Below are 22,362 nucleotides of genomic sequence, written 5' to 3'. Positions count from 1 at the left end.
CGACTAGTGGTGAGGAGACGACGATCAGGGAGGTGTATTTGTTCGTGCATGGGAGCCAAAGTGCCCGCCCTTTTGCCACCCTTCAGGCCGGCCATGTCTCAGAGGGATCTCGTCACTAGACCTGGTGAGGGCAAAAGCAGGTCTGTGCTCTTCAGGTAGGATGAACTTCTGAGGAATAGCATCCACCTACACAGTCCCAGCTAGCTTCTCAACAAGGTCAAACTCCATGAGCTTGGTCACAAGGGGGTGCATAGAGAGAGCGATATAAAGGAGTTTGCTTGCATGGCCAATTGAGCTTTTTTGAGATATTTTTAGGGAGTTATTTTGATAATTTAATTTTATTTACATGGCCGATTTAGCTTTTTGAGCTACCAGTTATTTTGATAATTTTATTTTGTTTTATTTACATGCCACATGGTTTTTTCTCCTTTCATGCCTTTTTTGCAAGGATGTTAGGCTACCCAAGGTAACTAGTTGAAATGCACTTCACAATTACTTACATAATGTTGGTAGCTGTAGGATTTTGGGGTGATTAGTCACATGTGGGTTGGACAAGGCCTAAGGTGACTAATTACAAGGCCTAAAGTGACTCATTACATCTATTCATTCCTCCCTTTTTTTGGGAAGTAAATATATATATAATATTAACAAAGACAAACCCTTACAAAAAGTTCATTTCTCTTAGATAGAGTAGATTCATCAGCCAAAGAGACCCTTGTCCATACCAAGATCTACCAAATTGCAATTAAGTAGCTTACATTTGAGATCCCACCTATCATCTTCCCAAACAAAAGAAGATTGACCCCAAGAGATATGATACCCTAACTGCATATATATGCGATCATCATCATGACTTCAAAGGTGCAACCTTTGGGAGGTAACTTCTCCAAAACTTGCCCACCTACCATCACAACTGGTCTTGTTCCCAAAGGGTTCTCTATGAAAGTCAAAAAGGTGTAGATGGGTTGTTTCTCCTTTAGGTACCATCTTCTTGCCCTTGGCACAAACTTAGGCAACCTTGCTCTCACATCATATCCTGAGTATCCCTGCATAATGTCAATAGTTAGTAAACCTAGTATGTACAAGGGTCTGCTAATCAATGGAGCAGATCATCTAATCCCAACTTGAAGAGAGTGGATTAATTGAAATATATCAGCATCATTCCTCCCTTTTCTCATTCAACTCATTCCCATTGTCACTTGGAAGCGAGATCACCTAACTAAAAGAAGTGATGATGAGGAAGGGCATAAAGGGAGATTTCTCTACCATTGGGCAAATATAAGCTTGCTTCTAATCCTACTCTTCTACCTCGCATGTTCTACATTGATACTTGCATAAGCTTCTTTCCTCAGCAAAAAAACTCAAATCTCAAGTCTTCCCACAAACTCAAGTAAAACCACGACCACAATAGGCCATAATAGGCACAAATAACCATACAACTAAGATTTCTAAGAGAGCATACAAGAAGAGAAACAAAGAGCACTCACAAGAGGGTAAAGAAGAGGACGTTACAAAGAGCACTCACAAGAGGGTAAAGAAGAGGAGGTTACAAAGAGCACTCACAAGAGGGTAAAGAAGAGGAGGTTACAAAGTAGAGTTAAGCATAAAAAGTCATAAAGAAGAGGAGATCACAAAATAGAGTTAAGCATAAAAATTCTATTGGAGTGTTGAGAATGTGTCCATCAGTTAAGTTATCGATTTTTTTTGTGGGTTCACTCTTTAAGAATCCATACAATGCAAGCATGCATGTATTTAAAATGCTCTATTTTTCTTTAATAGAATTATTTACTTTACTTTTGTGAATATACATGTTTGGATTTGAATTTAAAGCCCCTCTTTAAAACTTTACATAAATTAATTAAAATTTAATAAAATATCTACCTGAGAGAGGTGTAACTAAGGTATTCTACCTGTATTGGAGAGGATTGGGAATCCTCATATCAAATATCTAGGCTTATGGATTTCATTTGGGCCTTTTTGCAACAAGGTGGAAAAAGCAAAAAAAAAAATCATTGTTCCGCTTTTATGCTTTAAGAAAGCATAAGCCTATTCTTTTCTATAAATAGTAGGTGACTATTCTTTGATGGCCCCCAGAACTTGTATACCTATGAACCATGATTGGGGTCACACTTATACAAAGCCATATAATTTCCATTCTAATGTCATTTGTCCCATATTTTTGGGGGCAGGTGGAGAAACTGTCTAGTTTTCAAGTCCAACCATGAAAATCAATGTAGTTGTCAGACTTTTGGTGATCTGAAAACAAGGGTACATTGTTAGTTTGAGACGAGGTTTGATATGCTATATAAGTCCAGGTAGCTATCAGGCCACGTGTGAAGCCCCACCAGTTTTTATGCATTGTAAGGCCTTTTTTTTCCTAGGCATGGAAAGCTAGAAGCACATGCTGATTTGCATCTGTCCCCTGCAAAAACAAAGTGCCAGAAAACTTATTTGACCTAGTTTGGATTTGCCCCAAATTTGATACCACAATGGTTCTCATTAGATTCACAATTGTGTAGTTATATGTAGTCATATGTAGTCATATGTAATCATCTTACATTCCAACAAATCTAGGGTTGCCTTTGGAGAAATACAGAGTGTGGGCACGTGGGTACTACCAAGGGTAGACCCTAGCTAGATTAGTCAGATTCATACAAGAGAGTTGATAGGCATCAAGTACTAGGGAGACCTTATTACCAACCACTACCAGATTTGAAAATAGGCTGACAGATTGAGAGATTTTACTAGGTGTGGAAACCTGGACACTCTCTGGCCTTGCTTGTTGTGGAGGTCATAACTTGAGTTCTGTAGGTTGGTCAAAATTTATCTACAAAAAAACAAGATTTCATTCTATGCAGATAGTTTGGAAAATTGGGCAGTCCAACAAAAGTTAATCGAAATTAGGTAATTACAACAGTGTACTACATAGCCAAACTCGTCGTAGAAGTACTTGTTTGTGGAATCATCATGCTGATGCAGTTTTTTTTTTTGATATCAAGGTGTTCTTCTCAATAGTTGATAGTGGTAAAGCTTCTTGAAGTGATGTCACTTAGAAGTGCTTGCATTCAATAACATCTTACATCAGTGGTACCTAGTGGGCATAGGCTAGATAGCTGTCCAATAATCTTTTTTCTCCCATATGAAAGGATAAGAGGGTAAAGGCCATATACGTGCTAAAAAAAGATGATTTGATTTTGTGAAGATGCGATGAAATCCAGAAGAGCAAAGGGGACGAAAAAAGAAAGGGGCAATAGGAGATTGAATGTATCCAGTGACAATCCTTTTTTAACACAGAGTCATAAAAAATTTAGCACGAGTCATGAGTTGTCATGTACGGCTCATCCAAAATTTCACAACTTAAAAAATTGCCACTTTTTCGAGCATGTAAACCCATTTGTAACAAAGAGTTTCAATTTTGTTTTAAAAAAGGCTAATTTTTTTAAGCAAAATTTTATAGCATTACTTGATGGTTTCTCTGTCTCGACAAACAAACTATTTTTCAAACAAAAAGACAACATAGACACCACCTACAAAGCTCTGTTTCCAAAACTTAGCAAAAAAATGAGCCTTTTCAACCTCAATCAAATTTGTGACTCTAGCACAACAACTTTCATGGTTTTGATGCTTATGTAGCTAGGCATTCAATGAACATGCCAAAAAACTTTAAGAGATATTAAGATACTGGGCCTACATGCATGCAATCTCCAAAGAAGCTTGATGAATTTATAATCCATGAATAAAACTCCATCACATGCCAATTAAAATTCAAAACATGCCAAACTTCAACAAACAATTGCTGCAAACAATTTGAACTACAAATCAAAACATGTATCTTTCACAAACAAACTGACAAGTTTTTTGAAACTAAAAGTATATGTCACAACGAGATCTAAAAAAGTCATGACAACTATGCTTGAATGGGAAGCTCGTCTTCCTCCTCATTCCTCGCCTCCTCTCCCATTGTAGTGTTTGTAACTTGTTCCTTAGCCTCTGGGCCATCTGGCTCATAATCCACAAGGTCAACTATCTCCCAACTTGCTCACTACCAATCGGAGCCTGTGGCTCTCCAGATGCATCAAGAAAACGAGTATCAGATACCATGCTTTTCGTTCCCACCGCTTGGAACTCATCTGGTAACTCCTTGAGAGCTGTCACTCTTTGCTCAATAAATTTTACATGGAGTGGATCACATTCAATTGCAACCACATTTCTACCTCTTTTCAATGCACTAACAGTTGTGGTACCAGTTCCCTGCAAGATCAATCAACCACTATCCTTTCATAGAAAGTAAATCCATCATCAAAAAATAAGCTTTTGATATGGATTTATGACTCCTTGTAGACCTACATTGGTGTGCTTAAACTTTTTGCAAACTCTTGTCGTTCAATAATATTTGTGCGATTTGGTTTCACAGCAAAATTGTATGATCCTCTACTTTGCACGCCCAAAGATGAGTAAAAACCAATGGTAGCAAACACACAAGCCCAAGAAAGACGGTCAAGTTTATAACCATGGATGTTTGGCTTTGTCCTACCAAACAAAAGTTAACATTTAAGAAAAGAGCAGCACATAATAACGCCTTAATGCTAGTATCAAACTTTTCAAAGGTTTTACTCACCATGTCATCATTTGACACATCATGTTTGAGTCAGTGAAGGCTTTTTGCACTGCAGTAATTTGATCATGGGCATGAAAAAATACTAGTGCCCAAGAGTCACAAGTAGTGACCTTGCTAAAAGACTCTATGAATTTTTTGTAAGCAGATACTCCGGACTTCACATCGTCATTGATTGAGTTTGGAGCACAAAAACCATAAGGAGCATCTGCAATGGCCAAAGTGTAAAGATGTGCTGTGACAAAAGTGTTTATATCTTCAACTCTACCTTCATGAACACACCAATGAGTTGGAGACTCGTCTACATTATCAGGAATGAAAAGTGTGAGACCAGGAGTGATTTCAAAGCTTTGGGGTTGTTGTCTCCTCCTCCTCTCTAGGAAAGAAATTGCTCAAAAACAAGAGGGATTTGCTTGATGGCAACCCGTGGATCTTTGTTCTAAAAAAACCAATCAAGATGTGAGAGGTGAAAAAAAAGGTGTGTTAAATAAAAATGAAAGCTTAAGCACAATTAGATCTCAAAAGGTAAGGTATCAGTGGATTCTAGAATCCAAAGCAAAAACAAAAAAGAAGTGCTAGAAACCAAGCCAATATTTGGTTATTGAAATCCTAATCCTTCAAAAAAGGGGGTCATTTTAAAGATTCTATAAACTAAATCCATAAATAAAGAAGTGCTAGAAACCAAGCCAATATTTGGTTATTGAAATCCTAATCCTTCAAAAAAGGGGGGTCATTTTAAAGATTCTATAAACTAAATCCATAAATAAAACACAAATAATACATCCCTTGGGATTCTAGAAACCAAAGCCACATGTAAACAATTAAAAAACGTCATCTTGGGATCCTAGAAGCCAAAGGCACAACCAAAAGACATCAAAAGTCGTTTTTCCTCAAAGACCATGGTGGATGCACTTGAATTTTAGACATGTTGCTAGAAAAGCGAAAGAGAAGGCAAGATGAACAATTCATCGTGTTACCAAATAACATGTCCTTCTCCAACACTTGGGGTTTGCTTGAGTGTGGATGATAGAGCACTACCTCATCCCAATTAGAGCAATACAACTTTTCAATCATTATTCTCTGCATGTGAAGCATGGTTTTTTGCCTAATATGTCGACAACCAAAGAAATTAGAGCTAGTGAAACAAGAAAAACTTCCAAAAAAAAAAGAATCAATTTAACAAACAAACCTTTCAAATTCTTCTCCCATTTGCTCTAAAGAGATGCTTCCACCCTTCACACGTGAGAGAACTGCAATGATCAATGATTTCTCATGAATTCCTTGCAAATGTCTCCACATTGTTATCTTTATTTATTTGGGAATGGTGTTTGGTGCGTCATCACTTGAGGCACCTTTACCTTTGGAAGCTGCATGCAACTTGCTTAACTTTTGACCTTTTAACTTTCTCTGCTCATGTAGCTTGCAAATATCTCCTTGTAGATCCCAAATTTCTCCATCACGAAAGGCAAGTTGAAAATAGCTATTATATTGTTTCACATTAGGCTTCCGACTTACTCCACGATGACCACCGTTCTTTTTCAATTCAAGACCACACTTTTCATCACAAAGTGCAACTCAAAACTTCTCATCAATTTTCTCACCACGCTTCAAGGAATCAATCCACTCATTATGAAAGAACCTTATCTTTTGAATGAAAGTCATTTTCATTCAAAAGTCTGAATCAATATTATGGTCAAGGGCAAGTACCTTTTCCTCCTCATTTGTTAAACCAGCATCATACACCCAACACATAGCCATTTTGAAAGTGTCAACATGCTCATATTTGACAATAGCAAGCTCATATTTGACAATAGCAAGCTCATATTTGAAAGTGTCAACATGCTCATATTTGACAATAGCAAGCTCATATTTGACAATAGCAAGCTCATATTTGAAAGTGTCAACATGCTCATATTTGACAATAGCAAGCTCATATTTGAAAGTGTCAACATGCTCATATTTGACAATAGCAAGCTCTTGCTTGGCAAGCAAAGAATGAGTGCCCCCAAGAACCCTATATCTGGAAGGCTCAGCATTAATCTTTCAACCAAGATTCCTTATTAGGACATTGTTGTCTATCCACTAAAACAAGCAAGGGTACCACAATGGCATTCGTCTTGTTTTTCATTTTGTACTTTAGATTATGAACATGGTGATCAACAAACAACGTGAACCTCTAAGGGTCTTCTTCCTATTTGGGGATCCACATGTTTGGTGGGTGCTCAATCACACTTATGTTCAAAAATATAGGTAAAGGATCCACCATGTTTTTTTTCTTGACCCTCTCTCTTAAAACATTGAAAGAGCTTGAATCTCTCGTGTCAGGTAAGGGGCCACCAGGACCGGGGATGGAACAATCTCTGATTCACGAAGAAACTTAGAGTCCTTTGATTTACTTGACTTTTTGCTTTGTTTCTTGCCTGTGTGATAGGGGTTTGCATCAGTGGAGAGAGGGGGGCGTTCTTTCTAAACCCCCTCATCACTTGAAGAAATTGACTCTTCTTCTTCTTCTCCTTCCTCTTTGATGTAGTCACTTGAAGAGTTCTTATCTGATCCAAAAAAAAAAAACCTCTAGCACCTCACTGTAGGCTCTCCCAAATGTCTACAACCAAAAATAATGAAATCAATGACGTTTCAAAATAAAAGAGACAAAAGCTAAAAAGAATATGAGAAAAGTTTAGTTCTTACCAAGTCTCAAGTTTGCATTGCATCAATCATCAAGTTTTTTGTGTTCAGAGGATTCATTTCATCCATCTCAAAGTCCTTCAATAAAACAAGAATGGCCAAGTGAGAGCCATCACGCTCAATAAGAAAATATACCCTATTTTTGCCTTTGTGCTCTTGCACTTTCTCTATGCATCCAACAAAAGAGTACTTGTTAGAATCAATTGAAGGTCCTATGTGTTTTTTGTAACAAATCAAAAAAGGGATTGTTCAATCAATTAATTACCTGCACTCCCCAATGACGCTCAAAGCTGAGTGTCCAAGCATGCTCGTACTTGCTTTTGGCAGGAACTTTATCCATATGTCTTTTTCTTGAGAGCTTTGAAGAGTTTCTTCCTCTCTCACCACATGTACAAGGTCGACTTTCCCCCTTTCTAACCTTTTGGTGATGCTCTTCAGTGTGCTGAGTCACTAGCTTGGAAGGGAATTGTTCAATAGAAAGAAGCTCTCGAGACGAGAAGAACGAGATGGAATTTCAAAAAGCCTCGTTCCTTCAAAAGTGGGACTTCGTGGGGTGAGGGAACCAACTAGGAAGACATCAATGCACCTGAGTTTCCCCTCCTTGAGCTTGAATTGGGTTGAGGTTGCACAAAATCTTGCCTTCTTGAAGTTTGACTTCTTGCTTGCATGAAAAAATTGAGATTGAGAAGCCATGACCTGCAAAAAAGAAACACCCATGCTAAAAGTTAATCATGGATTCTAGAATCCACCAGAGAGGACAAGAGAAGTGACTGGCAAAACTAGAATAAAAAAGCAGTAGAAAGAAAAGTGGGATTCTAGAATCCTGCAAGGCCGTAGTGGGTGACAGTGCACGTAGGTTAGTGCAGGCAGCTGGGCTAAGTAGCACAAAAATCCGAGATCGACTGCAAGGGAGCCAGAGCAATGTATATGGAGCACTGATGGTGTGGATGAAATGCTTCTTTGCGTCCCTCAAGCCCCATCCACAGCAATTGAGAACATCATTCAAGATGTCCTTGGCTATAGTGATCGACGCATCACTGGGCTTCTGGTTCATCAACCAGAGGAAAGGCTATTGGGCTGACAAGAGAGGAATGGAAGAGGGCTTGATGGACTTCTTGCTTGTGCCTTGCACTTCTTCCTCCTTTTTCCCCATAGCCAAAAGCTTTGGATGGAAGGCCTCCCCCCTTGCTTGCAAACTACCACCCCAGCTAGCTTGCAAACTGTCGACCTTCTCCTAGGCGCCAAGTGCACACGACCATAAGATGTCCCCCTCCAAGCATTAAGCACACGGCAATCTCACGCCCCGGCTTGCTTTTGCAAACCACCGGCTTGCTCCAAAACATGGTCATAAGGCCATCATTGTCGTAAAAGCGCGTAGCAGCATTGTTGGATCTTCAAGATATTAAGCCCCAAGCATCAAACACACGTATAGGTTGAAAGCCCCTCAACATCGGCCTGCCTTGTGTGTGGATGTACCCAGCCCATATGCTCATGTGCAGTGTTGTCTTGTGCCTATGGTTGCGCGCCCCTTGCCCATGCACAAGCCTTTGCTGCTTGTTTTGCTGGTTTGCACATGTTGCTGCCCTTGGCTGGCTGGCCCTAGATTGGCTCAGCTAGCCCCTTATGGGCATGGTATTTAGGCCATAGCCCTAACTAAAAAGATGCAGGGAGGAGTAGATCTTGAGCTCTTGCAAGCTCACACACTCACACAAACCTTAGAAAAGAACACACAAGACTGAGAGGCTGAAAATTTGTTGTCCTTCTTATTCTCAACAAAATGATTCTACCAAAGGATAAGGGAAATACAAAATAAGTACTAAAGTACTATGTAAATGAGGTCCATAATGTGAACACGCTAAGTGAGTGAGCTGGCAAGATAAGTATGCCATAACTTAGTAGTGGACTAGTAGTTAGTGTAGTCAAGCTATAGAATCACTGGCCCTAGATTGGCTCAACTGGCCCCTTATGGGCATGGTCTTTAGGCCATAGCCCTAATTGAAAAGATGCAGGGAGGAGTAGATCTTGAGCTCTTGCAAGCACACACACTCACACAAACCCTAGGAAAGAACACACAAGATTGAGAGGCTGAAAATTTGTTGTTCTTATTCTCAACAAAAAGATTCTACCAAAGGATAAGGGAAATACAAAATAAGTACTAAAGTACTATGTAAATGAGGTCCATAATGTGAACACGCTAAGTGAGTGAGCTGGCAAGATAAGTATGCCATAACTCAGTAGTGGACTAGTAGTTGGTGTAGTCCAGCTCTATAGAATCACTAGCGAAGATCTATCATGTCAGCATTCTACCAAACACGCCAGTGATGTAAGTGGTGGAAATGATCACCCAAGCATATCATAAGTCTTAACTCGTGTTGAGCTTAACATCTCAACACTCCCCCTCAAGCTCAACTCCATCTCTAGGACTCCAAGCATAGTCCAAAATCTACGAAGCTTCTCTGCTGCCAAGGCTTTCGTGAAAATGTAACCTACTTGCTCTTGTGTTTTAACATACATGAGATCAATGTCTCCTCCTAAGATCCTCTCTTTGATGAAGTGATAGTGGACCTTTATGTGTTGAAAAATCAGGTTCCTCACTAACTGTAAAACTGCTCTGTAAAACTGCTAAGGTTGTCACAATAGATGGCAACCTGTTATATGTACATTATGTGTGCTATGTTATATACACATTATGTGTGCATATACTAGGAGGCTAACCCACATTAGGCTTGTGAGCATGGGAGCATGGGAACAAGCTCTAGTGGAACATGGGTTAGGACTAACCTTAAGGTTTAAGGTTAGGGTCAGGCATCCAAGGGTCACACATGAGGAATGGAAAGTCAAGAGTCACTTGAGGGCCCTCCTATATAATAGGGGCATGGGGCACACTCAAGGGGGCTTGGAGCTTGAGAGCTTGGAGGCTTATGCTATGGTCTCTTGTGTAGAGGTCCATATCCACTCACCTACCATTTCACACATAGCTACATGCTATTGGATTGTGTTATACCTCTTGATGGTATGGGACATCAAGGTAGAGGTATGATGTATTTCATTCATTATTCATATGTGCATCCCTTGGGCTCGGGGGTGGTTGGGTGGTTGAGTTTATGCCTGATTTATGCATGTTTATGCATAACAATTATCTAGAGAGATCTTAGGGTTTTAACAGTGGTATCAGAGCAATCTCTATTTAATTGTTGATTTTCTTTAAGTAAATTTTAATATTTACTAATAAAATGTTATTTTTTTTATTGATTTGTGTTGATGAAATGCACATGGATCATCGTTATGGTGATTGGAACGTGTGGTACTTCAATTCAATGGACGAATCGACGTTGCGGGGGAATACCGTGAGTTAATGCTATTTTTCTCTATTTTTTATGGTTAAAATCGAGCATTAATGGAATTTTTTACAAAAATACCATAAAGTTTATGGTGGATATTTTTGTAGGATGGATTCCCTGAATTTTTAGAATTTTTAGAAATTTTTTCCTAATTTTTTAGGAATTTTTTGAGCATTTTTATGATTTAAAATGTATTTTTATACATTTTTTGCGGGTTTTTTTCCGCGGGAATGCGATCAAATTTCTGTCAATTTCTACTGAAATTCAGTAGGGGACAGCGTCTTGATGCATAAATTGCTCTCCCGTGTGCGTGGGGTTCTCTCCGCCTCTCAAATCGATTTTTCTTTCTCTTTTTCCGGTGAAAATTCTCTTAAAAATGAATTTTTTTTAAACATTAATCATAATTAATGCTAATTATGATTAAGGGTTTAATTAAAAAAGCTTAATTGAGGATTAAGCTAATCTCTGATTAACAGAGAAGGGAAAGGAGATGAAGGAGAGGAAAGAGGAGAGAAGAAGGAGAGGAGGGAGGTTTTGCTTATCCCTCCCTCTCACATTTTCCAAGCGCAGGCGACGGGAGGGGGGGGGGGCTGCGCTGCAGCCGGGCGGAAAAAAACGCCCCCCCCCCGCCCCCCCCCCCCCAAAAAAAATCAAATTGCTATAAGCTTTAAAAAAAAGCTTATTTTTCAATTTTTTTTTCATTTTTTTTAAAAAATGAGTTTTTTTTTCAAAAAAAAAGCTTTTGAATATATTTCAGAAAAAAGCTTGGAAAAAGCCTGAAAATTACAGAAAAATTTGGGATTTGAGGAAAAAAAATCCATGAAAATTCCTGGAAAATTTTTATTGAAAAATTTTGGCTTTTCATCTTCCGGAAAACCTTTGGCTTTCCGTTTTCCCGAAACCTTTTGGCTTTCCGAATTCCGGAAAAACTTTTGACCTTCCGTATTCCGGAAACCTTTGACCTTTCACATTCCGATTTTTTTTTGTCTTTTCATTTTCCCAAAACTTTTGGCTTTCCGTATTCCGGGAAAACCGTTGGAATTCCGAAATTTTTTGACCGTTCGTATTCTAAATGCGTTCGGGGTTGATTAAAAATTTTAAAAAATTCCTGAAAATTAGTGGAAAATTAGACAAAGGTTATTTTAAATTTTGGAAAAATGTGGGGTTAGTGTTTGGCATGTGGTGTGTCCATTCGGGCACCCGTGACCATTCAAATTCCTTTAAAATTATATTTTTTGACCCAGAAAATTAGAAAAATCCATTAAAATTAAAAATTTTCATTGGATTTGAGAATTGTCGGGCGGAATTGAAAATTTCGTGAACGATGGGATTCTCAGGAAAAATTAGGAATATTCTGAAATTATTTTTTAGAAATCCTAAAAATTGATATTTTTTAAATATCAATGGTATTTTGGCAAATTTAATTGCTAAAAATTTTCTGGAAAAATATAGGTTTGGAATGCCATGAGATAGGTTTGGTGGAATTCAAAATTATTATATTTTGAGACCCTATAAATTTGGGAAAATTAAAAAAAAATCATGATAATTCTTTTTCTCGAGAATTTAATATTTTCGAGGGTTATTTAATGTTGAAGTACGTTTCCTCGTACTGACATTAGATAGATGCGGGTTATTCGCATATTATTAATACGATTATATCTCGTATTAATGGATATTTATGTTTGGATTAATTCTAAATGATGTATTCATGATTTTTTACCATGATTTAGCCATTTTTTTTGGACATGTTCCTTAATTTCTTTTGATGGCTATAATTTTCGTTCAAAGTGTGTTTCACCTTTGACACTTTTCCATGATAATTTATTTTGCACTTATTTAAGTGTGGCTTGTGCTTAATTTTTTAAGCCTCTATCATGGGTTAGTTGATCGGTTTATTTTGGTGGATTTCTATTGGATGTTTTCCAAGTTTTATATGGACTCATCAGGTTCTGCCTAGATCACTTGTGTCTAGGGGTTTTTTATTGAGTGCTACACACATGTGTTTCACTTTCTTACTTTGGAGTTTTATTTGAACAACACAATGTTCATATGCTCCAAATTGATGAGTTGGCCACCAATTTAAATGCTTCTTTTGGCATGATTAATGACCATTAGATGGTATGCATTGATTTTTATGATCAACTATGTTATTTATGGATTGAAGGAGCTTCTATGCTTTTATCCATGGTTTTATAAGGATCTTTTGATCTTTTGGATAATTACATGTGCTTTGAAGGTAGCACTTGCCTTCGTTTTTTGCACGTAATTTTGGAGTATATTTTTTGTACTCTTGTACATATTCCAACTCGGATACCTAGTTGCTTATATATCTAGGTGGAGTTATTTTTCTACCCTAACTTTATTGTGTTTTGGGTAGTTATCATTAGAAAGGCGCCAATAATTCAATTTCTTTTCTAATGATATACTCAGAAGGATTTATTCCTTGATGTAGTCTCAAGTATATAGAGACAGGTTTAGTATGTGAAAGTCTGGATAAGGCCATCTTATTCCTTTTATACAGGATTTTATTCATATTTTCCTAGACGGCATACTAGGGAGTTTCAAATTGTTAAGGTATGTATGGGTGGTATCATGGTGGTATGGGACGCTAGTGATCCCTCACATATATTATCTTATGGGATAATTTGGGCTCAAGATTGTTGCTTTGCTTACATCACTTAGCATGTTGACCTCAACATTCAAAGACAATCTTATTTTCTAAATTCACTAGAAGTTATATTGTGGGCATTCTCTAGATAAATTTCTTTTATCTATAGCCTGCATGTTTTGATGAGGGTAATCTCATCGGCATTTTCACTTGTTGAAATCTCTTTCTTTAGAGTTCAAACAAGTTTATCTTGTTATGTTCGGATAAGGAAATTTGGATTCTTCCTTTGTTGGCATTTCTTTCTTTAGTTTCGTACTTTAGGTGATTTACACAATCAACCTGATAGGTTTACGGATGGACATATGTGACTCATCGAGACGTTGATGATTCTCTATGTTGATATGGATAACTCGAGACGTTGATTATTCCATATGCAGATGTGGGTATGTCGGGGCGCCGATGAATCCCTGGTTTCTGCTGTTATAATGCCATGCTTTCCTACTTTATTCCGAATGGTTTACAACGAGGAAGTTACTTTGAATGTGAATTGTTCTGATCATCCACAGCAGTCTGATGGGCAAACAGAGTGTATGAATCAGATTATAGTGTATATGCTTTATGCATATGTCTCTAGAAAATCATCATATTGGGAAATATCTTCCAATGATGGATTTTGCCTATAACAGTTCTAAATTTACGGCTATTATTTTAGTCCGTGCATACTTATGTATGGGTATCAACTCAGGGCACCTATTGATGTCAGTTTTAAGGACATCGAGCTTGATGCATCGAGGGATTTCTTGCGAGTTATGCAGGAAATTCTGACCGAAGCTCGGGATTCTATCAGGAGTGCTCATGATAGGGCACGGTTTTATGCTGATAGGGGACGCTCATCTCGGTCTTTTGAACCAGGAGCGTTGATTTATTTTAATGTTCTTAAAGATTCTCAGACTTTGTCAATGGGAAAAGGCTCAGATTTATCTCCTAGATATTGTGGTCCATTTCGAGTTATATATCGGATTGGCACGGTTGCGTATGAACTAAAACTATCTCCAATTGTTAGAGTTCATCCAGTCTTTCATATCGATAGATTGAAAGGGAAACTGGGAGGTGAGGATGACACAGTTACTCCTCAAGAACTCGTTGAAGTCGATGAATTATCCTATGTTCCACATGAACCTGATAAGGTACTTGAATTCAGGGAAAGGAAACTTTGTAGTTGACTAATCCCTGAGGTTAAAATAAGGTGGAAAGATAGGGAAATTGAGAATTCGACTTGGGAGTCGGTTGAGATTGTTCAGCGCAGTTCTTCTTCTTTTCATTGCAAGAGTGCAATGTTTTAAGAGAGGGGAAGTATGTTATATGTACATTATGTGTGCTATGTTATATACACATTATGTGTGCATATACTAGGAGGCTAACCCACATTAGGCTTGTGAGCATGGGAGCATGGGAACAAGCTCTAGTGGAACATGGGTTAGGACTAACCTTAAGGTTTAAGGTTAGGGTCAGGCATCCAAGGGTCACACATGAGGAATGGAAAGTCAAGAGTCACTTGAGGGCCCTCCTATATAATAGGGGCATGGGGCACACTCAAGGGGGCTTGGAGCTTGAGAGCTTGGAGGCTTATGCTATGGTCTCTTGTGTAGAGGTCCATATCCACTCACCTACCATTTCACACATAGCTACATGCTATTGGATTGTGTTATACCTCTTGATGGTATGGGACATCAAGGTAGAGGTATGATGTATTTCATTCATTATTCATGTGTGCATCCCTTGGGCTCGGGGGTGGTTGGGTGGTTGAGTTTATGCCTGATTTATGCATGTTTATGCATAACAATTATCTAGAGAGATCTTAGGGTTTTAACACAACCTATCTGTCAACCTATCGCCCCAAATCACCAAGTAGCTTGTGCAACCAAGCTACCTCACATGCTTCCATTGCAGCACCCCTATACTCTGTCTCCATACTCAACAAGGCAACTATTGGCTGCTTCTTGCTGCTCCATTTCATAGCACCACTCCCAAAGGAAAACATAAATCCATTGGTAGATCTCCTATCTGCGATACTACTAGCCCAATCTACATCGGTGTATCCAAACACCTGCAACTCTATACTAGCCTCATAAAAGAGACCATAGTCTACTATAGCTTCACATTTGGATGTGCGCCTCACATCCAAATGTGGCTTCCGAGGAACCTACATAAACTAACTTTGCAATCTAACTATATAGTTCAAATCTGGCCTAGTGATCGTCATGTAAATCAAGCTATCCACTATCTTCCTATACATAGTGGGATTCACCAAAATCTCACTCGCAATTGACTCAACTTGCCATTTGAATCTAATGGCATAGAAATTGGCTTACAACCAGCCATACTATAGTTGGATAGTATGTCCAATGTATACTGCCTCTGTGAGACAGCCATATGCCTTTGGCCATCCTAATAACCTCAATGCCAAGAAAGTATCTCAGCTCACCCAAATCCTTCATGTCAAATTTTTGCTTGAGGAAACATTTCACACTCTCAACTTCCTCTCCACTGTCACCCCGAACAATCAAGTCATCCACATAGATTGTGATGACCACAAGGCCCTTATCACTCTTTCGCACGCAGAGTGAATGATCATCATCTGCCACGTGAAAGCCAATGGTGAAAAGATATTATGCTATCTTATCATGCCATGCTCTCGTTGCATGTTTCAAGCCATATAAAGCTTTACACAACTTGCATACAAAATCAAGGTGACCCACATCTTCATAACCTGGTGACTAATCCATGTACACTCTTCTTGCAAATCACCATGCAAGAATGCATTCTTAATATCCATTTGATGTAAAACCCATCCTTTTAAGGCAGCCACCGCAATAACAGCTCTCACAATTACCATCTTGGCAATAGGGCTGAATGTCTCCTCAATCAATGCACTGGCAAATGCTTCTGTGTCAATTGACGAAGCTTATCTAGGACCTGGGAAGAGATCTTGTCTACTGGCTAATTGAATAGTAGTGAATTCAGCGAGACAATAATCAATGTAAGAGAGGATATAGGCATCAACAACCATAATCCATACATAAGCAAGAACAGAACACGGCGACGCCACATTGTGATGAATGATTTCAACATTCCCAGTCTCTAAAAGACCACGGATAATTGCACGCTTAGCTGGTGGGAGAGGTAATCCCTAAACAACAAGTGACAAAACCATTCATGGAAAAGAACATACTAGCAAACAAACAAAAACCAAGAGAATCAAAGGGAAATCAAACATAGTAGGATTGCCAAAGTGTTGGCGGTGAATTGCCAACATGAAGATTAATGCATACTTATTACTCATATTACCATAGCTTCTATTGCATTACATGAGGGAGAGAGTTACAGTCCTGTGTGGAAGATAATTGGTTGTGCTCCCAAGCAGCACATATGAATGGGTGCCATTCCCTAAGGTTAAATGACCTTATAAATATAAATAATGTCCATAGTTAATGTGTCTGTGCATCCCCTAATAAACAAAGCAAGAGGAATCAAGATCAAAACATCCAAATTAGGATCTACCTAAATTGGGAAGCGGGTCTGAAAGGGTTCAAGAACTCTCTGAACTAGGAAAGTATTCGGAGCAAGAGCTGTTTGAACACAGTGTGTGTGAGCATTTATGGACACATGGATAGCACAAGGGTGCACATATCTTGTATCTTGTGAGATCGAGCTCCATGAGAGATATACAATGATCTCTATGTAAATGGTTTTTGTGTGTCTATCTCTTGCTCTTATGATTAGTACTTAATTGCTTACTTAATTAAGTCATTAGTACTTAATTGCTTACTTAATTAAGTCATTAGTTTTAATTGCTTACTTATGATTAGTACTTAATTGCTTACTTAATTAAGTCATTAGTTTTACCATTATGGCTTTGATTGCATTTGAACCTCCTTAGCTTAGTAATTTTTAACAACAAGGTCGACCAATGGAAAGTTCCCCACCAACAATTATGGTTTGTTCAAGTAAATCTCTTGTGATTATGTTTCTAAGAGTGAACTAAAGATCCATAACACTAGGCTCATGTCACTTCTCCGGTAAACTTATGTCATGCCATGATGGGTTCATGTCACATCATGACTCTGGGCTCATGTCCCAACCTGAGCGTTGTTTGGGCCTAGTTTTTCATAGTTTCTACGAGTTGATTAGGAATGTTTTTCGCATGACTCTGGGCTCATGTCCCAACCTGAGCGTTGTTTGGGCCTAGTTTTTCATAGTTTCTACGAGTTGATTAGGATTAATTATATTAATTCTAAATAAAGGGTCTATATGTAATGTAATGCTTTGATGGTTATGCTTTGATTTTATGTGCTCTAATGCTACCAAATGCAAACAATGCATGGCATGAACAAGAAAGAAAATCATTTCCACACTTTAATCTACAGAATTGGAGCTTGTAGACAATGGTTTCAGAGTGGTTATCACTGCTAATCATACCTTCTAAGCAACCTCTTTGCTTAATGCAACAAAATCCAAGCCTTTTGGGCCTTAAACTTATGCAGATGGTCAAGAAAATCGAGGTTTTCTCTTTGAAAACCTACAAATGGAATATCCTAAACCTAATGCAAATAAGATTCAAAAGAAGATTAAAAACATCAAAATCAACACATCCAAGACTCCAAATCATGTCTTTTGTAGACTCCTAATCACCAAGTGATATTAGGTAAACCCAATCACTTGGAATGGACGAAAATTGGAGATAATCCCTTACGCTACTACTCGGGTGTGGCACCAAATTGCTTGGAATGGACAAAAATTGGAGATAATCCCTTATGCTACTACTCGGGTGTGGCACCAAATAGGTTCAAGAGCTTAACTTTCCATGCCAAAACATGTATCATTGGGAGATTTGGTATAGGGCCCACAAAATGCAACTGTCAGCATCATCTACATCCTCATTCCACTAGAGAGTTTACATGGCTATGGATGTGGAGGAAGAGATCTATCCACATAGATGGAGGCAAGAAGAGGGTTTCATTCACCATGGTTCAATCTCATTGGAGCTGTGTAGAAGGGAAAGCTAAGAGAAAGAATCCTATAATCAAACCTATCCATGCATAAATACATCACTCTATGCAAAGATTCAATGGAACACAAGAAAACACGAGAGTAGGAAGAAGAGGGAATCCAATATCATACAAGCAAGCAAGAGTAGAGAAGAGAAGATCTCACAAGTATTCTATTACAAGGGAATGATTGTGTATTGCTTATTGTGTCAAAAATGACTAATAAGCAAGTGACTAGTTTTCACACTAGGTCGGCCAAACTTAAAAATGGTTCTGCCTCTATTACTAGTCTTAAGCAAATACGTACACAAAGTCCTTAGAGTTTTCTTATTTGGTATTAAGCACAGGGTAAGGTGGCTTTATATATTCCAATATTGTCTTACAAAATATAAGTGTCCGTTCAAGAGGATAAGATTATGGTAAGTCAGGCGGGTGAAACCATGTTAACCTACGGAGTGGTTAACATAAGGTTTCGTGTTCAAGAGAGTAGACATGAGATCTAATTCTTGCTTTTCTTAGTTCTTGAGTGGTGTGATGATGAGGCTCAAGATTTCCTTGGTGAGGCTAGTTGAAGTTCATGGAAGGTACCTATTGATATAAAGGTTGGGATTTGATTTGGAGAGGCAGTTGACAATGACGTTAGGCATGCCAGTTCTCCTACCCAAGTTAGACTTAGGTATGGCTTAATGATGAGGCTCAAGAGTTCCTTGGTGGTAGAAGGTAACTATCAATGTTAAAGATGGGTAGTATTGTTTAATGATGAGGCTTGAGATTTCCTTGGGTTGGGATTTGATTTGGAGAGGCAGTTGACAATGAAGGTACCTAGTTGAAGTTCATGGTAGGTACCTATTGATATTAAGGTTAGGATTTGATTTGGAGAGGCAGTTGACAATGAATTTAGGCACGCCAGTTCTTCTACCCAAGTTAGACTTGGGTATGGCTTAATGATGAGGCTCGAGAGGTCCTTGGCAAGGCTAGTGGAAGTTCATGGAAGGTAACTATCGATGTTAAAGATGGGTAGTATTGTTTAATTAATGAGGCTTGAGATTTCCTTGGGGAGGCTAGTTGAAGTTCATAGAAGGTAACTATTGATTTTAAGGATGGGACTTGATTGGAGAGATAGTTAACCAAGAAGCTAGACAATTAACTATCGATGTTAAAGATGGGACTTGATTGGAGAGACAATTAACCATGAAGCTAGACATGTGGGTTCTTCTATGAAGTTAGACATGCTAGTTCTTCTATGTTCACTGTCACCATTCTTGGGCCTAGTGTTAGCATAGCAAAATGATCTTGCCAATTAAGATGGCAAGCTATGGCTTTAATCCACTCTTGTCTAAGAATTATTATGTCTTAGATTGCACTAGCATCAATCACAAAAAATCTACACTTCCACGACTTATTGCCAATGTGTATTAGTTGCTCAGAAAAAAGCCAACACAATGTACGCTCCTTCCATGGATCAGTGCCAATATGAATTATTTGCTCAAAAAAGCCAACACAAGGTGCTCACACTTCATGTTAAGAGCAATGTAAGATTCACAAGCAGTGAGTCTTGCTTAAGGCTTTCCAAAATTCCAAGAACATAATGTTATATTATGGCTCCACATGGATATTATAGCTTTCCTTTACCCAACTTCCTCCAAGGATGATTGGTACATGTAGGTGCTACATACATTATAAAACTACCATTGCAAAGGTCGGCTTCGTTCAAGAGTCTTCTTTGAATGTAGTGTTGATTGTAATGTAAGAGCAATGTAAGATTCACAAGCAGTGAGTCTTGCTTAAGGCTTTCCAAAATTCCAAGAACATAATGTTATATTATGGCTCCACATGGATATTATAGCTTTCCTTTACCCAACTTCCTCCAAGGATGATTGGTACATGTAGGTGCTACATACATTATAAAACTACCATTGCAAAGGTCGGCTTCGTTCAAGAGTCTTCTTTGAATGTAGTGTTGATTGTACAGAGGTCTTACCCAACTTCCTCCAAGAATGAATTCTTCTTTGATTGTACGTGTAGGTGTTGAGTGCATTATAAAACTAGCATTGCAAAGGTTTTAGATAGCATGTGTACACAACCTATACAAAACAATCCAAGCTTTCAATTTTGTGGTTCTTTCTAGCATGCACATGAGCATTAGGCAAGTGCTGGTTGACCAAAAAGACACCCATGTTTCCCATGATGCAATGGTATGGCTAGTTTTTGTTAGAAGTCATCTCCTGTCTTTATGTTGACACTAGGGCCTTTGTTGTGGGTGTGCTCGCCCTTGTAGGTGTTTTCTCATTTTTCCTCACTCGTCGTATTTTTCCCCATATTTTTTTCCCATTTTAATGTGGCTTGGATGTCCTAAGCTAGCAAGATGCTCTATCTTCTGGCCGACTGTACCTGCATGTACCCGACCTCAGTTGTGTGCTGACCAACTCAGGACAGCTGGCAGGATGCTCTATCTTCTGGTCGACTGTACTTGCATGTACCTGCATGTACCCGACCTCAATTGTGTGCTGACCAACTCAGGACAGCTGGCCGACTGGTACATGTGGCTGGTCGTGGAGATTCTAAGCCTATCGACTGCCTTTGCTCTGCAGGCCGACTACTATATGGGGGGCCATATAAAATGACCCCACAGCCCTTGCCACATTGTGCATCATTACTACGGGATCTTCTTTGTGTATAGAACAGAGTTACACGCCTCTATCTCTCTCTCTCTCTCTTGTGCTATTGTGTTAACCCATGACGGACACATACTATGTTTTACATCATTAATTTAAATATTCTGAGTCATGGGCCGGGCTTGTCGGTACCATATGTTAAGGATGAAGGGATTGGGTGATCGCGCTGATGAGAGGCGCACCTTGGATATCAGTAGGATAAGGGTTAGGGTCGGCCGGCCATGTATGGGCGCCCAAGTGTGAACGGCCAAGTCACCTATATGAGTCAAATGTAACCCTAAAATCCTCATTCTCATGTGTTGTGAATACAAGAGTGCTCTTGCCTTATCTCCTTGTTTTCCTTCTCCTGCGTGTGTGAGAGAGAGAGAGAGAGAGTGAGAGAGCGATCGAGCGCACTGTGTAGCGGCACGGCGAGGCGGCGGAGAGGCGGTAGAGCGGCGGCGGCTTCTCCTTCACGGCGGCTGCGACGCGGGAATCCTTCAAGGCGGCAGTTAAGCGGTGAGTGACACACCTTTTGCATTCTGTTTTGAGCTTGCCTTCCTGGTTGTATGCTTGCAGCCATTCGTGGCTCGCATACGGTGTTCGGCAAGTCCCCAGCTACGACCTGTGCGGCAAAAGCGCACATTTTTGGCGCCGCTGCCGGGGAGTTGCCCTGCACCAAGCTCCAGTTTGCAGCTCGGCTACTGCGTGAAGTTTAATCTACACTGCAGGAAAGCGACTGTGTGTTTGTTGTTAAGGTGTTTTTGTGATTTGCAATCTGTTTCTGTAATTTGTCTTCTGCATTTCTGCTATTTTTCCGCTCCGCGTGTGGGTGTGCATTCTGTTATCTGGTTTCTGCGTGCGAGAGGGATTTTTGAATCCCCAGATCTGTGCTGTGTGTGCGAACTGCGCCGCGGCTAAGGCTGAACCCTAAGGAAACCCTGGAAAACTTATCCCACCAAAAAAAAACAGAAAATAAAAAATTTTAAAAAATTAAAAAACAAAAATTAAATTTTATTTCTAAAGAAGAAACCAAACATGTGAAGAGGAAAGATTTTTCAATTGGAAAAAAAATTTGAAAAGAAAAAACCCCCAATTGACCCACGACCACGACCCCGGCCTCGGTCTCGGTCTCGGTCTTTTGATATATATATATATAGGAGAGTGAGCCTCCATAGCTTTCTCTCAAGTGAGAGCTTATGGGAAGTTGTGCCCTATATGTAGCCCATGTTACCATATTATAGTAGTGATGTGTGTGAACACACTTAGGACCGCCGGGGCACTTTTTCCCTCACTAGGAGGTTTTTTCCCCCGTGCATTGTATATACGCCCATTATCTTCTAGGGCTTGTTATCTTTCATTTTTGGCACTCATAATACACTACTGTGTTGTGCTCAAGCTTCCTCATCTT

The 22,362-nt window shown here is 39.2% G+C and overlaps 1 pseudogene; it reads right to left on the bottom strand.

The window, feature by feature from the left end:
* Positions 1-24: 24 nt before the first annotated feature.
* Positions 25-6,743, bottom strand: LOC147632088 (uncharacterized; annotated as a pseudogene).
* Between the last annotated feature and the right edge of the window lie 15,619 nt (positions 6,744-22,362).

This window comes from Cibotium barometz, chromosome 14 (genome assembly GCF_041138505.1).
Source record: "Cibotium barometz isolate CiBa-2024 chromosome 14, ASM4113850v1, whole genome shotgun sequence".
NCBI classification, from domain to species: Eukaryota; Viridiplantae; Streptophyta; class Polypodiopsida; order Cyatheales; family Cibotiaceae; genus Cibotium; species Cibotium barometz.
The sequence above is the reverse complement of the archived record's forward strand: the minus strand, read 5'-3'. Positions and strand labels throughout refer to the sequence as shown.